A 14221-nucleotide genomic window follows, 5' to 3' on the forward strand; every position below is an offset into this window, starting at 1 on the left:
CAGATACCTCCTTCAGTATTATGTTCTCCTGATACTTACCTTTAATTTCGGCAAAAGCTAAAGTCAGATATTGGTAATTATGAAGAACTCGAGATACCTCCTTTGCTATTATGTTCTCCTGATCCTTAATTTTAATTTTGGCAAAAGCCAAAGTCAGATATTGGTAAGTATGAAGAACTCGAGATACCTCCTTTGCTATTATGTTCTCCTGATCCTTAATTTTAATTTTGGCAAAAGCCAAAGTCGGATATTGGTAAGTATGAGGAACTCGAAATACCTCCTTTGCAATTATGTTCTCCTGATACTTACATTCATTTTCGGCAATAGCCAAAGTTACGTATTGGTAACTATTGAGAAATCGAGATACGTCCTTCAGGATTATGTTCTCCTGATACTTACATTCATTTTCGGCAATAGCCAAAGTTACGTATTGGTAACCATTGAGAAATCGAGATACCTCCTTCAGGATTATGTTCTCCTGATACCTACATTCATTTTCGGCAATAGCCAAAGTCAGATATTGGTAAGTATCAAGAACTCGAAATACCTCCTTTGCAATTATGTTCTCCTGATACTTACATTCATTTTCGGCAATAGCCAAAGGTACGTATTGGTAACTATTGAGAAATCGAGATACCTCCTTCAGGATTATGTTCTCCTGATACTTACATTCATTTTAGGCAATAGCCAAAGTTACGTATTGGTAACTATTGAGAAATCGAGATACCTCCTTCAGGGTTATGTTCTCCTGATACTTACCTTTAACTTCGGCAAAAGCTAAAGTCAGATATTGGTAATTATGAAGAACTCGAGATACCTCCTTTGCTATTATATTCTCCTGATCCTTAATTTTAATTTTGGCAAAAGCCAAAGTCAGATATTGGTAAGTATGAAGAACTCGAAATACCTCCTTTGCAATTATGTTCTCCTGATACTTACATTCATTTTCGGCAATAGCCAAAGTTACGTATTGGTAACTATTGAGAAATCGAGATACCTGCTTCAGGATTATGATCTCCTGATACTTGCATTCATTTTCGGCAATAGCCAAAGTTACTTATTGGTAACTATTGAGAAATCGAGATACCTCCTTCAGGATTATGTTCTCCTGATACCTACATTCATTTTCGGCAATAGCCAAAGTCAGATATTGGTAAGTATCAAGAACTCGAAATACCTCCTTTGCAATTATGTTCTCCTGATACTTACATTCATTTTCGGCAATAGCCAATGTTACGTATTGGTAACTATTGAGAAATCGAGATACCTCCTTCAGGATTATGTTCTCCTGATACTTACATTCATTTTAGGCAATAGCCAAAGTTACGTATTGGTAACTATTGAGAAATCGAGATACCTCCTTCAGGATTATGTTCTCCTGATACTTACCTTTAATTTCGGCAAAAACTAAAGTCAGATATTGGTAATTATGAAGAACTCGAGATACCTCCTTTGCTATTATATTCTTCTGATCCTTAATTTTAATTTTGGCAAAAGCCAAAGTCAGATATTGGTAAGTATGAAGAACTCGAAATACCTCCTTTGCAATTATGTTCTCCTGATACTTACATTCATTTTCGGCAATAGCCAAAGTTACGTATTGGTAACTATTGAGAAATCGAGATACCTCCTTCAGGATTATGTTCTCCTGATACTTGCATTCATTTTCGGCAATAGCCAAAGTTACGTATTGGTAACTATTGAGAAATCGAGATACCTCCTTCAGGATTATGTTCTCCTGATACTTACATTCACTGTAGGCAATAGCCAAAGTTACTTATTGGTAACTATTGAGAAATCGAGATACCTCCTTCAGGATTATGTTCTCCTGATACCTACATTCATTTTCGGCAATAGCCAAAGTCAGATATTGGTAAGTATCAAGAACTCGAAATACCTCCTTTGCAATTATGTTCTCCTGATACTTACATTCATTTTCGGCAATAGCCAAAGTTACGTATTGGTAACTATTGAGAAATCGAGATACCTCCTTCAAGATTATGTTCTCCTGATACTTACATTCATTTTCGGCAATAGCCAATGTTACGTATTGGTAACTATTGAGAAATCGAGATACCTCCTTCAGCATTATGTTCTACTGATACTTACATTCATTTTCGGCAATAGCCAAAGTTAGACATTGGTAAGTATCAAGAACTCGAACGACCTCCTTTGCTATTATGTTCTCCTGATACTTACATTCATTTTCGGCAAAAGCCAAAGTCAGATATTGGTAAGTATCCAGAACTCGAAATACCTCCTTTGCTATTATGTTCTCCTGATACTTACATTCATTTTCGTCAATAGCCAAAGTTACGTATTGGTAACTATTGAGAAATCGAGATACCTCCTTCAGGATTATGTTCTCCTGATACTTACATTCATTTTAGGCAATAGCCAAAGTCAGATATTGGTAAGTATCGAGAACTCGAAATACCTCCTTTGCTATTATGTTCTCCTGATACTTACATTCATTTTCGGCAAAAGCCAAAGTCAGATATTGGTAAGTATGAAGTACTCGAAATACCTCCTTTGCAATTATGTTCTCCTGATACTTACATTCATTTTCGGCAATAGCCAAAGTTACGTATTGGTAACTATTGAGAAATCGAGATACCTGCTTCAGGATTATGTTCTCCTGATACTTACCTTTAATTTCGGCAAAAGCTAAAGTCAGATATTGGTAATTATGAAGAACTCGAGATACCTCCTTTGCTATTATGGTCTCCTGATCCTTAATTTTAATTTTGGCAAAAGCCAAAGTCAGATATTGGTACGTATCGAGAACTCGAAATACCTCCTTTGCAATTATGTTCTCCTGATACTTACGTTTAATTTCGGCAATAGCCAAAGTTACGTATTGGTAACTATTGAGAAACCGAGATGCCTCCTTCAGGATTATGTTCTCCTGATACTTACATTCATTTTCGGCAATAGCCAAAGTTAGATATTGGTAAGTATCAAGAACTCGAAAGACCTCCTTTGCTATTATATTCTCCTGATCCTTAATTTTAATTTTGGCAAAAGCCAAAGTCAGATATTGGTAAGTATCAAGAACTCGAAATACCTCCTTTGCAATTATGTTCTCCTGATACTTACGTTTAATTTCGGCAAAGCCAAAGTCACATATTGGTAAGTATCAAGAACTCGAAATACCTCCTTTGCTATTATGTTCTCCTGATACTTACATTCATTTTCGGCAATAGCCAAAGTTACGTATTGGTAACTATTGAGAAATCGAGATTCCTCCTTCAGGATTATGTTCTCCTGATACTTACATTCACTGTAGGCAATAGCCAAAGTTACTTATTGGTAACTATTGAGAAATCGGGATACCTCCTTCAGGATTATGTTCTCCTGATACCTACATTCATTTTCGGCAATAGCCAAAGTCAGATATTGGTAAGTATCGAGAACTCGAAATACCTCCTTTGCTATTATGTTCTCCTGATACTTACATTCATTTTCCGCAATAGCCAAAGTTACGTATTGGTAACTATTGAGAAATCGAGATACCTCCTTCAGGATTATGTTCTCCTGATACTTACATTCATTTTAGGCAATAGCCAAAGTTACGTATTGGTAACTATTGAGAAATCGAGATACCTCCTTCAGGATTATGTTCTCCTGATACTTACCTTTAATTTCGGCAAAAGCAAAAGTCAGATATTGGTAATTATGAAGAACTCGAGATACCTCCTTTGCTATTATATTCTCCTGATCCTTAATTTTAATTTCGGCAAAAGCCAAAGTCAGATATTGGTAAGTATCCAGAACTCGATATACCTCCTTTGCAATTATGTTCTCCTGATACTTACATTCATTTTCGGCAATAGCCAAAGTTACGTATTGGTAGCTATTGAGAAATCGAGATACCTCCTTCAGGATTATGTTCTCCTGATACTTACGTTTAATTTCGGCACAGCCAAAGTCACATATTGGTAAGTATCAAGAACTCGAAATACCTCCTTTGCTATTATGTTCTCCTGATCCTTAATTTTAATTTCGGCAAAAGCCAAAGTCAGATATTGGTAAGTATGAAGAACTCGAAATACCTGCTTTGCAATTATGTTCTCCTGATACTTACATTCATTTTCGGCAATAGCCAAAGTTACGTATTGGTAACTATTGAGAAATCGAGATACCTGCTTCAGGATTATGATCTCCTGGTACTTACCTTTAATTTCGGCAAAAGCTAAAGTCAGATATTGGTAAGTATGAAGAACTCGAGATACCTCCTTTGCTATTATGTTCTCCTGACCCTTAATTTTAATTTCGGCAAAAGCCAAAGTCAAATATTGGTAAGTATCCAGAACTCGAAATACCTCCTTTGGTATTATGTTCTCCTGATACTTACGTTTAATTTCGGCAAAGCCAAAGTCACATATTGGTAACTATTGAGAAATCGAGATACCTGCTTCAGGATTATGTTCTCCTGATACTTACCTTTAATTTCGGCAAAAGCTAAAGTCAGATATTGGTAAGTATGAAGAACTCGAGATACCTCCTTTGCTATTATGTTCTCCTGATCCTTAATTTTAATTTCGGCAAAAGCCAAAGTCAGATATTGGTAAGTATGAAGAACTCGAGATACCTCCTTTGCTATTATATTCTCCTGATCCTTAATTTTAATTTTGGCAAAAGCCAAAGTCAGATATTGGTAAGTATCAAGAACTCGAAATACCTCCTTTGCAATTATGTTCTCCTGATACTTACGTTTAATTTCGGCAAAGCCAAAGTCACATATTGGTAAGTATCAAGAACTCGAAATACCTCCTTTGCTATTATGTTCTCCTGATACTTACGTTTAATTTCGGCAAAGCCAAAGTCACATATTGGTAAGTATCAAGAACTCGAAATACCTCCTTTGCTATTATGTACTCCTGATACTTACATTCATTTTCGGCAATAGCCAAAGTTACGTATTGGTAGCTATTGAGAAATCGAGATACCTCCTTCAGGATTATGTTCTCCTGAAACTTACCCTTAATTTCGGCAAAAGCTAAAGTCAGATATTGGTAATTATGAAGAACTCGAGATACCTCCTTTGCTATTATATTCTCCTGATCCTTAATTTTAATTTTGGCAAAAGCCAAAGTCAGATATTGGTAAGTATGAAGAACTCGAAATACCTCCTTTGCAATTATGTTCTCCTGATACTTACATTCATTTTCGGCAATAGCCAAAGTTACGTATTGGTAACTATTGAGAAACCGAGATGCCTCCTTCAGGATTATGTTCTCCTGATACTTACATTCATTTTCGGCAATAGCCAAAGTTAGATATTGGTAAGTATCAAGAACTCGAAAGACCTCCTTTGCTATTATATTCTCCTGATCCTTAATTTTAATTTTGGCAAAAGCCAAAGTCAGATATTGGTAAGTATCAAGAACTCGAAATACCTCCTTTGCAATTATGTTCTCCTGATACTTACGTTTAATTTCGGCAAAGCCAAAGTCACATATTGGTAAGTATCAAGAACTCGAAATACCTCCTTTGCTATTATGTTCTCCTGATACTTACATTCATTTTCGGCAATAGCCAAAGTTACGTATTGGTAACTATTGAGAAATCGAGATTCCTCCTTCAGGATTATGTTCTCCTGATACTTACATTCACTGTAGGCAATAGCCAAAGTTACTTATTGGTAACTATTGAGAAATCGAGATACCTCCTTCAGGATTATGTTCTCCTGATACCTACATTCATTTTCGGCAATAGCCAAAGTCAGATATTGGTAAGTATCGAGAACTCGAAATACCTCCTTTGCTATTATGTTCTCCTGATACTTACATTCATTTTCGGCAATAGCCAAAGTTACGTATTGGTAACTATTGAGAAATCGAGATACCTCCTTCAGGATTATGTTCTCCTGATACTTACATTCATTTTAGGCAATAGCCAAAGTTACGTATTGGTAACTATTGAGAAATCGAGATACCTCCTTCAGGATTATGTTCTCCTGATACTTACCTTTAATTTCGGCAAAAGCTAAAGTCAGATATTGGTAATTATGAAGAACCCGAGATACCTCCTTTGCTATTATATTCTCCTGATCCTTAATTTTAATTATGGCAAAAGCCAAAGTCAGATATTGGTAAGTATGAAGAACTCGAAATACCTCCTTTGCAATTATGTTCTCCTGATACTTACATTCATTTTCGGCAATAGCCAAAGTTACGTATTGGTAACTATTGAGAAATCGAGATACCTGCTTCAGGATTATGTTCTCCTGATACTTACCCTTAATTTCGGCAAAAGCTAAAGTCAGATATTGGTAATTATGAAGAACTCGAGATACCTCCTTTGCTATTATATTCTCCTGATCCTTAATTTTAATTTTGGCAAAAGCCAAAGTCAGATATTGGTAAGTATGAAGAACTCGAAATACCTCCTTTGCAATTATGTTCCCCTGATACTTACATTCATTTTCGGCAATAGCCAAAGTTACGTATTGGTAACTATTGAGAATTCGAGATACCTCTTTCAGGATTATGTTCTCCCGATACTTACCTTTAATTTCGGCAAAAGGCAAAGTCAGACATTGGTAAGTATCAAGAACTCGATAGACCTCCTTTGCTATTATGTTCTCCTGATCCTGAATTTTAAATTCGGCAAAAGCCAAAGTCAGATATTGGTAAGTATCAAGAACTCGAAATACCTCCTTTGCAATTATGTTCTCCTGATACTTACATTCATTTTCGGCAATAGCCAAAGTTACGTATTGGTAACTATTGAGAAATCGAGATACCTCCTTCAGGATTATGTTCTCCTGATACTTACATTCAGTTTAGGCAATAGCCAAGGTTACGTATTGGTAACTATTGAGAAATCGAGATACCTCCTTCAGGATTATGTTCTCCTGATACTTACCTTTAATTTCGGCAAAAGCTAAAGTCAGATATTGGTAATTATGAAGAACTCGAGATACCTCCTTTGCTATTATATTCTCCTGATCCTTAATTTTAATTTCGGCAAAAGCCAAAGTCAGATATTGGTAAGTATCCAGAACTCGAAATACCTCCTTTGCAATTATGTTCTCCTGATACTTACATTCATTTTCGGCAATAGCCAAAGTTACGTATTGGTAACTATTGAGAAATCGAGATACCTGCTTCAGGATTATGTTCTCCTGATACTTACCTTTAATTTCGGCAAAAGCTAAAGTCAGATATTGGTAAGTATGAAGAACTCGAGATACCTCCTTTGCTATTATGTTCTCCTGATCCTTAATTTTAATTTCGGCAAAAGCCAAAGTCAGATATTGGTAAGTATGAAGAACTCGAGATACCTCCTTTGCTATTATGTTCTCCTGATCCTTAATTTTAATTTTGGCAAAAGCCAAAGTCGGATATTGGTAAGTATGAGGAACTCGAAATACCTCCTTTGCAATTATGTTCTCCTGATACTTACATTCATTTTCGGCAATAGCCAAAGTTACGTATTGGTAACTATTGAGAAATCGAGATACGTCCTTCAGGATTATGTTCTCCTGATACTTACATTCATTTTCGGCAATAGCCAAAGTTACGTATTGGTAACCATTGAGAAATCGAGATACCTCCTTCAGGATTATGTTCTCCTGATACCTACATTCATTTTCGGCAATAGCCAAAGTCAGATATTGGTAAGTATCGAGAACTCGAAATACCTCCTTTGCTATTATGTTCTCCTGATACTTACATTCATTTTCGGCAATAGCCAAAGTTACGTATTGGTAACTATTGAGAAATCGAGATACCTCCTTCAGGATTATGTTCTCCTGATACTTACATTCATTTTAGGCAATAGCCAAAGTTACGTATTGGTAACTATTGAGAAATCGAGATACCTCCTTCAGGATTATGTTCTCCTGATACTTACCTTTAATTTCGGCAAAAGCTAAAGTCAGATATTGGTAATTATGAAGAACCCGAGATACCTCCTTTGCTATTATATTCTCCTGATCCTTAATTTTAATTATGGCAAAAGCCAAAGTCAGATATTGGTAAGTATGAAGAACTCGAAATACCTCCTTTGCAATTATGTTCTCCTGATACTTACATTCATTTTCGGCAATAGCCAAAGTTACGTATTGGTAACTATTGAGAAATCGAGATACCTGCTTCAGGATTATGTTCTCCTGATACTTACCCTTAATTTCGGCAAAAGCTAAGGTCAGATATTGGTAATTATGAAGAACTCGAGATACCTCCTTTGCTATTATATTCTCCTGATCCTTAATTTTAATTTTGGCAAAAGCCAAAGTCAGATATTGGTAAGTATGAAGAACTCGAAATACCTCCTTTGCAATTATGTTCCCCTGATACTTACATTCATTTTCGGCAATAGCCAAAGTTACGTATTGGTAACTATTGAGAATTCGAGATACCTCTTTCAGGATTATGTTCTCCCGATACTTACCTTTAATTTCGGCAAAAGGCAAAGTCAGACATTGGTAAGTATCAAGAACTCGATAGACCTCCTTTGCTATTATGTTCTCCTGATCCTGAATTTTAAATTCGGCAAAAGCCAAAGTCAGATATTGGTAAGTATCAAGAACTCGAAATACCTCCTTTGCAATTATGTTCTCCTGATACTTACATTCATTTTCGGCAATAGCCAAAGTTACGTATTGGTAACTATTGAGAAATCGAGATACCTCCTTCAGGATTATGTTCTCCTGATACTTACATTCATTTTAGGCAATAGCCAAGGTTACGTATTGGTAACTATTGAGAAATCGAGATACCTCCTTCAGGATTATGTTCTCCTGATACTTACCTTTAATTTCGGCAAAAGCTAAAGTCAGATATTGGTAATTATGAAGAACTCGAGATACCTCCTTTGCTATTATATTCTCCTGATCCTTAATTTTAATTTCGGCAAAAGCCAAAGTCAGATATTGGTAAGTATCCAGAACTCGAAATACCTCCTTTGCAATTATGTTCTCCTGATACTTACATTCATTTTCGGCAATAGCCAAAGTTACGTATTGGTAACTATTGAGAAATCGAGATACCTGCTTCAGGATTATGTTCTCCTGATACTTACCTTTAATTTCGGCAAAAGCTAAAGTCAGATATTGGTAAGTATGAAGAACTCGAGATACCTCCTTTGCTATTATGTTCTCCTGATCCTTAATTTTAATTTCGGCAAAAGCCAAAGTCAGATATTGGTAAGTATGAAGAACTCGAGATACCTCCTTTGCTATTATGTTCTCCTGATCCTTAATTTTAATTTTGGCAAAAGCCAAAGTCGGATATTGGTAAGTATGAGGAACTCGAAATACCTCCTTTGCAATTATGTTCTCCTGATACTTACATTCATTTTCGGCAATAGCCAAAGTTACGTATTGGTAACTATTGAGAAATCGAGATACGTCCTTCAGGATTATGTTCTCCTGATACTTACATTCATTTTCGGCAATAGCCAAAGTTACGTATTGGTAACCATTGAGAAATCGAGATACCTCCTTCAGGATTATGTTCTCCTGATACCTACATTCATTTTCGGCAATAGCCAAAGTCAGATATTGGTAAGTATCAAGAACTCGAAATACCTCCTTTGCAATTATGTTCTCCTGATACTTACATTCATTTTCGGCAATAGCCAAAGGTACGTATTGGTAACTATTGAGAAATCGAGATACCTCCTTCAGGATTATGTTCTCCTGATACTTACATTCATTTTAGGCAATAGCCAAAGTTACGTATTGGTAACTATTGAGAAATCGAGATACCTCCTTCAGGGTTATGTTCTCCTGATACTTACCTTTAACTTCGGCAAAAGCTAAAGTCAGATATTGGTAATTATGAAGAACTCGAGATACCTCCTTTGCTATTATATTCTCCTGATCCTTAATTTTAATTTTGGCAAAAGCCAAAGTCAGATATTGGTAAGTATGAAGAACTCGAAATACCTCCTTTGCAATTATGTTCTCCTGATACTTACATTCATTTTCGGCAATAGCCAAAGTTACGTATTGGTAACTATTGAGAAATCGAGATACCTGCTTCAGGATTATGATCTCCTGATACTTGCATTCATTTTCGGCAATAGCCAAAGTTACTTATTGGTAACTATTGAGAAATCGAGATACCTCCTTCAGGATTATGTTCTCCTGATACCTAATTCATTTTCGGCAATAGCCAAAGTCAGATATTGGTAAGTATCAAGAACTCGAAATACCTCCTTTGCAACTATGTTCTCCTGATACTTACATTCATTTTCGGCAATAGCCAATGTTACGTATTGGTAACTATTGAGAAATCGAGATACCTCCTTCAGGATTATGTTCTCCTGATACTTACATTCATTTTAGGCAATAGCCAAAGTTACGTATTGGTAACTATTGGGAAATCGAGATACCTCCTTCAGGATTATGTTCTCCTGATACTTACCTTTAATTTCGGCAAAAACTAAAGTCAGATATTGGTAATTATGAAGAACTCGAGATACCTCCTTTGCTATTATATTCTTCTGATCCTTAATTTTAATTTTGGCAAAAGCCAAAGTCAGATATTGGTAAGTATGAAGAACTCGAAATACCTCCTTTGCAATTATGTTCTCCTGATACTTACATTCATTTTCGGCAATAGCCAAAGTTACGTATTGGTAACTATTGAGAAATCGAGATACCTCCTTCAGGATTATGTTCTCCTGATACTTGCATTCATTTTCGGCAATAGCCAAAGTTACGTATTGGTAACTATTGAGAAATCGAGATACCTCCTTCAGGATTATGTTCTCCTGATACTTACATTCACTGTAGGCAATAGCCAAAGTTACTTATTGGTAACTATTGAGAAATCGAGATACCTCCTTCAGGATTATGTTCTCCTGATACCTACATTCATTTTCGGCAATAGCCAAAGTCAGATATTGGTAAGTATCAAGAACTCGAAATACCTCCTTTGCAATTATGTTCTCCTGATACTTACATTCATTTTCGGCAATAGCCAAAGTTACGTATTGGTAACTATTGAGAAATCGAGATACCTCCTTCAAGATTATGTTCTCCTGATACTTACATTCATTTTCGGCAATAGCCAATGTTACGTATTGGTAACTATTGAGAAATCGAGATACCTCCTTCAGCATTATGTTCTACTGATACTTACATTCATTTTCGGCAATAGCCAAAGTTAGACATTGGTAAGTATCAAGAACTCGAACGACCTCCTTTGCTATTATGTTCTCCTGATACTTACATTCATTTTCGGCAAAAGCCAAAGTCAGATATTGGTAAGTATCCAGAACTCGAAATACCTCCTTTGCTATTATGTTCTCCTGATACTTACATTCATTTTCGTCAATAGCCAAAGTTACGTATTGGTAACTATTGAGAAATCGAGATACCTCCTTCAGGATTATGTTCTCCTGATACTTACATTCATTTTAGGCAATAGCCAAAGTCAGATATTGGTAAGTATCGAGAACTCGAAATACCTCCTTTGCTATTATGTTCTCCTGATACTTACATTCATTTTCGGCAAAAGCCAAAGTCAGATATTGGTAAGTATGAAGTACTCGAAATACCTCCTTTGCAATTATGTTCTCCTGATACTTACATTCATTTTCGGCAATAGCCAAAGTTTCGTATTGGTAACTATTGAGAAATCGAGATACCTGCTTCAGGATTATGTTCTCCTGATACTTACCTTTAATTTCGGCAAAAGCTAAAGTCAGATATTGGTAATTATGAAGAACTCGAGATACCTCCTTTGCTATTATGGTCTCCTGATCCTTAATTTTAATTTTGGCAAAAGCCAAAGTCAGATATTGGTACGTATCGAGAACTCGAAATACCTCCTTTGCAATTATGTTCTCCTGATACTTACGTTTAATTTCGGCAATAGCCAAAGTTACGTATTGGTAACTATTGAGAAACCGAGATGCCTCCTTCAGGATTATGTTCTCCTGATACTTACATTCATTTTCGGCAATAGCCAAAGTTAGATATTGGTAAGTATCAAGAACTCGAAAGACCTCCTTTGCTATTATATTCTCCTGATCCTTAATTTTAATTTTGGCAAAAGCCAAAGTCAGATATTGGTAAGTATCAAGAACTCGAAATACCTCCTTTGCAATTATGTTCTCCTGATACTTACGTTTAATTTCGGCAAAGCCAAAGTCACATATTGGTAAGTATCAAGAACTCGAAATACCTCCTTTGCTATTATGTTCTCCTGATACTTACATTCATTTTCGGCAATAGCCAAAGTTACGTATTGGTAACTATTGAGAAATCGAGATTCCTCCTTCAGGATTATGTTCTCCTGATACTTACATTCACTGTAGGCAATAGCCAAAGTTACTTATTGGTAACTATTGAGAAATCGAGATACCTCCTTCAGGATTATGTTCTCCTGATACCTACATTCATTTTCGGCAATAGCCAAAGTCAGATATTGGTAAGTATCGAGAACTCGAAATACCTCCTTTGCTATTATGTTCTCCTGATACTTACATTCATTTTCGGCAATAGCCAAAGTTACGTATTGGTAACTATTGAGAAATCGAGATACCTCCTTCAGGATTATGTTCTCCTGATACTTACATTCATTTTAGGCAATAGCCAAAGTTACGTATTGGTAACTATTGAGAAATCGAGATACCTCCTTCAGGATTATGTTCTCCTGATACTTACATTCATTTTAGGCAATAGCCAAAGTCAGATATTGGTAAGTATCGAGAACTCGAAATACCTCCTTTGCTATTATGTTCTCCTGATACTTACATTCATTTTCGGCAAAAGCCAAAGTCAGATATTGGTAAGTATGAAGTACTCGAAATACCTCCTTTGCAATTATGTTCTCCTGATACTTACATTCATTTTCGGCAATAGCCAAAGTTTCGTATTGGTAACTATTGAGAAATCGAGATACCTGCTTCAGGATTATGTTCTCCTGATACTTACCTTTAATTTCGGCAAAAGCTAAAGTCAGATATTGGTAATTATGAAGAACTCGAGATACCTCCTTTGCTATTATGGTCTCCTGATCCTTAATTTTAATTTTGGCAAAAGCCAAAGTCAGATATTGGTACGTATCGAGAACTCGAAATACCTCCTTTGCAATTATGTTCTCCTGATACTTACGTTTAATTTCGGCAATAGCCAAAGTTACGTATTGGTAACTATTGAGAAACCGAGATGCCTCCTTCAGGATTATGTTCTCCTGATACTTACATTCATTTTCGGCAATAGCCAAAGTTAGATATTGGTAAGTATCAAGAACTCGAAAGACCTCCTTTGCTATTATATTCTCCTGATCCTTAATTTTAATTTTGGCAAAAGCCAAAGTCAGATATTGGTAAGTATCAAGAACTCGAAATACCTCCTTTGCAATTATGTTCTCCTGATACTTACGTTTAATTTCGGCAAAGCCAAAGTCACATATTGGTAAGTATCAAGAACTCGAAATACCTCCTTTGCTATTATGTTCTCCTGATACTTACATTCATTTTCGGCAATAGCCAAAGTTACGTATTGGTAACTATTGAGAAATCGAGATTCCTCCTTCAGGATTATGTTCTCCTGATACTTACATTCACTGTAGGCAATAGCCAAAGTTACTTATTGGTAACTATTGAGAAATCGAGATACCTCCTTCAGGATTATGTTCTCCTGATACCTACATTCATTTTCGGCAATAGCCAAAGTCAGATATTGGTAAGTATCGAGAACTCGAAATACCTCCTTTGCTATTATGTTCTCCTGATACTTACATTCATTTTCGGCAATAGCCAAAGTTACGTATTGGTAACTATTGAGAAATCGAGATACCTCCTTCAGGATTATGTTCTCCTGATACTTACATTCATTTTAGGCAATAGCCAAAGTTACGTATTGGTAACTATTGAGAAATCGAGATACCTCCTTCAGGATTATGTTCTCCTGATACTTACCTTTAATTTCGGCAAAAGCTAAAGTCAGATATTGGTAATTATGAAGAACCCGAGATACCTCCTTTGCTATTATATTCTCCTGATCCTTAATTTTAATTATGGCAAAAGCCAAAGTCAGATATTGGTAAGTATGAAGAACTCGAAATACCTCCTTTGCAATTATGTTCTCCTGATACTTACATTCATTTTCGGCAATAGCCAAAGTTACGTATTGGTAACTATTGAGAAATCGAGATACCTGCTTCAGGATTATGTTCTCCTGATACTTACCCTTAATTTCGGCAAAAGCTAAAGTCAGATATTGGTAATTATGAAGAACTCGAGATACCTC

Source organism: Calliopsis andreniformis, chromosome 9, assembly GCF_051401765.1.
Source record: "Calliopsis andreniformis isolate RMS-2024a chromosome 9, iyCalAndr_principal, whole genome shotgun sequence".
Classification (NCBI taxonomy): Eukaryota; Metazoa; Arthropoda; class Insecta; order Hymenoptera; family Andrenidae; genus Calliopsis; species Calliopsis andreniformis.